Genomic DNA, 4611 nt, shown 5'->3' on the forward strand with positions numbered 1-4611 from the left:
TTGGTGATGCCCTTGGTAATGCCCTTGGTGTTGCCCTTGGTGATGCCCTTGGTGATGCCCTTGGCGTTGCCCTTGGTGATGCCCTTGGTGATGCCCTTGGTGTTTCCCTTAGTGCTACCCTGGGTGTTGCCCTTGGTGATTCCCTTGGTAATGGCATTGGTTTTGCCCTTGGTGATGCCCTTGGTAATGCCCTTGGTAATGCCCTTGGTGTTGCCCTTGGTGATTCCCTTGGTGATTCCCTTGGTGATGCCCTTGGTAATGCCCTTGGTAATGCCCTTGGTGATTCCCTTGGTAATCCCCTTGCTGTTGCCCTTGGTGTTGCCCTTGGTGTTGCCCTTGGTGCTGCCCTTGGTAATGCCATTGGTTTTGCCCTTGGTGTTGCCCTTGGTGTCGCCCTTGGTGATGCCCTTGGTAATTCCCTTGGTAATGCCCTTGGCGTTGCCCTTGGTGATGCCCTTGGTGATGCCCTTGGTGTTTCCCTTGGTGCTACCCTGGGTGTTGCCCTTGGTGATTCCCTTGGTAATGCCCTTGGTGTTGCCCTTAGTGATTCCTTTGGTAATGCCCTAGGTGTTGCCCTTGCCCTGGGTGATTCCCTTGGCAATGCCCTTGGTAATGCCCTTGGTGATTCCCTTGGTAATGCTCTTGGTAATGCCCTAGGTAATGCTCTTGGTAATGCCCTTGGTGATTCCCTTGGTAATGCCCTTGTACTGCCCTTGGTGTTGCCCTTGGTGCTACCCTTGGTGATGCCCTTGGCAATTCCCTTGGTAATGCCCTTGACGTTGCCCTTGGTGATGCCCTTGGTGATGCCCTTGGCGTTGCCCTTGGTGATGCCCTTGGTGATGCCCTTGGTGTTTCCCTTAGTGCTACCCTGGGTGTTGCCCTTGGTGATTCCCTTGGTAATGGCATTGGTTTTGCCCTTGGTGATGCCCTTGGTAATGCCCTTGTTAATGCCCTTGGTGTTGCCCTTGGTGATTCCCTTGGTGATTCCCTTGGTGATGCCCTTGGTAATGCCCTTGGTAATGCCCTTGGTAATGCCCTTGGTGATTCCCTTGGTAATGCCCTAGGTGTTGCCCTTGCCCTGGGTGATTCCCTTGGCAATGCCCTTGGTGCTGCCCTTGGGGTTGCCCTTGGTAATGCCCCAGTTAATGTCCTTGGTAATGCCCTTGGTGATTCCCTTGGTGATGCCCTTGGTGTTGCCCTTGGTCTGGCGGGGTGCTAAAAAGACGCTAAAACCTTCCTGAAATGTGACAAACCTTTGGACCTGCTACCGTTGTGACTCGATTGAACATAAAAACACTGGACAAAGTCAAAGCAGCAGCTATTTTTGTAACTTTAACCAGCTGTGACGTCTTGAAAAAGTATATTTCTCATCACTCATTTCTCTTCTCACAACTAATATCTTATACTTTATTGCTCCAAGTGATTTGTTGTGTTTTGAATGATCACGTTTTCCTCTTTGCGCCTAAAGCCACATGTGTTTAGCACATTCCTGGATAGTTAGTTAGTGATGATCACATGATCGGCGTCGCCTCATTCTTCCGGTAACTCCGGTCTTGACTGAATTGGGATTGAAACTTTGGACCGACTGCAGTCACGACTCCCTGAAAAGTTGCTGGCAGGTGATTTAATGTCTGTAGATGTGACTTCCTGGTTCCTGCAGCAGCTTCCTGCTCACAGCCATGATCGGCAGGGCTATTGCTAACGTTGCACGCTGCCAGAGCTCGTCTCTGATCTAAAAAACGCCACCCTGAGCGACGCTAGCGGTCGGTCGTGCAGATGCTCGTGGACGTAGAATCCCGTCCTCGTCGTCTTCATCCCAACAAATTCATTTCTGATCTGGGAGTTCCAGCTTTTGTCTCCAGCTTCCAAGCTAACTAACGCGCCGGCGGCTGCTCCGTGCTCGTGCTAACGCCGCCGCGACTCCTTTTACAAACAACGACTTCATGTTACTTGCAGTCAGTACTCGAGTTGTAAAAATAAATCAGGGGGGGTGGTGGATTTTATCATATGGGGACAGATAATTTGTGCTGATTACAAATAATATAATATATTACAAATAATAGCAGTGACCAAAACAGCTGCAGAAATACTGCAGGAATGACATAGCAGCAGTTAAATGCAGCCTTCTGTAAGCTTTAAATATCCACTGGGCTTACATCAAATACATCAAAACACAACAATAAAAAACACTTTTCTGAACTTATCAATATGACTCTGTCCTTCACAGGATAAGTAACATGGATCACTGCAAAAACTCACAATCTTAACAAGAATATTTGTCTTATTTCTAGTTAAAATGTCTCATTTTAGTAAAAGAAATCTCATTACACTTAAAACAAGACTCATCACTGGAAAAACAACAATTTTCACTTGTTTCAAGTAGATTTTCACTTGAAATAAGTAGAAAAATCTGCCAGTGGAACAAGATTTATTTGCTTGTAATGAGAAGATAAATCTTGTCCCAATGGCAGATTTGTCTACTTATTTCAAGTGAAAATGTACTTGAAACAGGTGAAAATGGTCAAATAAGTTATTTTTCTGGTGTTATTTTTCTGGTGATGACTCTAAATGTTGAAATATCAGTAAAACCACATTCTTTGATGAAATGACATAAGGGATGGAAAGGGGGGATGATTTGGACCGTTTTTATTTCTATTTATTACCCTCATCCCCCCTCAACTCGATTACTGCTTGCAGTAAATGTTGTTCCTGAGATTCTTTCTGGTAATCGGTTAAATGCTAGTTATTTGGAAACTGAACCTGCTACCAGTAACTCAGTGTGGCCACGACCGTCTGATGGGGGTTTCGGTATTTCTGGCCCTTCTAGCGCCGACTAGCCCCGTCTAGCCCCATATAGCACCGCCTAGTCCCGTTCAGCGCCGCTTAGCCCAGTCTAGCGCCATCTAGCCCCGACTGGTCCCATCTAGTGCCATCTAGCCCCATCTAAAGCCGCCTAGCACCGCCTGGCCCCGTCTAGCACCGACTAGCCCCATCTAGCGCCACCTAACCCAGTCTAGCGCCGCTTAGCGCCATCTAGCCTCGAATAGCCCCATCTAGCGCCATCTAGCCCAGTCTAGCGCCGCATAGTGCCATCTAGCCTCGTATAGCGCCGACTAGCCCTGTCTAGAGCCAACTAGCCTCGTATAGCCCCATCTAGCGCCATCTAGCCACGTCTAGTGCCCAAGCTATGCCCGGAGTTTCATTAAAACTTACCGGACGCAGTCGCGTTTCTTCATTCTTGACTTTCGTCCGTGCAGCTGTGAACAAATCCTCAACATTTTACCTGTAATGTGAAACTTCTGCCTAGTATTGAGACGTCTTGAAGGCCTTTTTCCCAGAAGTCTGAGCCCAAATCGAAGCTCATCGGTTTGATTCATTCGATGCTGTGAAAATGTCAGCAAAACACGTTTAAAAGCTCGTCCTGCTGATCACGTTTACCGAGCTAGTTAGCTAGCGGTAACCGCGGCTGTACGAACTCGGTCGGCAGCAAACATCGTTCGTTAAACACACTTGTGGTCTTACTTTTAGCGAACACCTGATCTTAGACGAGCGTCTTTGGGCGACTTCACCGAAACGTGGACCAACATGCCAAACGTGGAGGCTGCGCTAGCGAGCTAGCTAGCTGCACGGCTCTCTAGAAGGTTCTGTCTTAACGATGGTTCGGGGTTGAGATGTGACAGTATTGTTTTAAGCCAAGTTTTTTAGTGTCCGGTTTTTTGGTACAGTTTCATATCGTATTAAAACACAAACATTTTCAACGATAAGTGGACGTAAAAGACAGAAAACGTGAATTTTTAGCGACATCGGACGAAATATGTAAATGTACCTGAAAAGCTGGGAGGGAATCTGTCAAAAATCATGAAGATTGTGCTCTTGGTGACAAGTTTTTGATACTTGTCATATGGAAGATTTTTTTGTGCCAAAATTAAATAAATCAATACATCATTAATGAATTAAAATGGGAATTAAATATAGCATTAATTAATTAAATGTGTCATTAATTAATTAAATACTGAAATAATTAATTACATACTGAAATAATTAAATATGTTTTTACTTAAAATTAATTGTATTTTAATTAATGACACGTTTAATTAATTAATGACACATTTAATTAATTAATGACACATTTAATTAATTAATGACATATTTAATTCCAATTTTAATAAATTAATCACACATTTAATTAATTAATGACATATTTAATTCCAATTTTAATAAATTAATGACACAATTAATTAACTAATTAATTAATTAATTAAAATGGGAATTAAATATAGCATTAATTAATTAAATGTGTCATTAATTAATTAAATACTGAAATAATGAAATGTGTTTTTACTTAAAATTAATTGTAGTTTAATTAATGACAAATTTAATTAATTAATGACATATTTAATTCCAATTTTAATAAATTAATGACACATTTAATTAATTCATGACATATTTAATTCCAATTGTAATAAATTAATGACACATTTAATTAATTAATTAATTAATTGTGTATTTATTTATTTAATTTTGGCACGAAAAATCCTCCATAGCGTCTGTCGCTTATTGATTCAGTTTGAATGTTTTACAAACCGGCCACTAGGGGCCGTTTTCCCAATT

General features: G+C 42.8%; 1 protein-coding gene across 1 annotated transcript in view; it reads left to right on the plus strand.

Annotated features, from left to right (window-relative positions):
• rac3b (Rac family small GTPase 3b) overlaps positions 1–1048 on the plus strand; it is a 20350-nt gene extending 19302 nt beyond the window's left edge. The window contains exon 6 of the mRNA XM_061709065.1: positions 1–1048. This exon is cut by the window's left edge and continues 767 nt beyond it. The gene's annotated coding sequence lies outside the window, so the exon portion shown is untranslated.
• Positions 1049–4611: the final 3563 nt, after the last annotated feature.

This window comes from Cololabis saira, chromosome 19, assembly GCF_033807715.1.
Source record: "Cololabis saira isolate AMF1-May2022 chromosome 19, fColSai1.1, whole genome shotgun sequence".
Taxonomy (NCBI): Eukaryota; Metazoa; Chordata; class Actinopteri; order Beloniformes; family Belonidae; genus Cololabis; species Cololabis saira.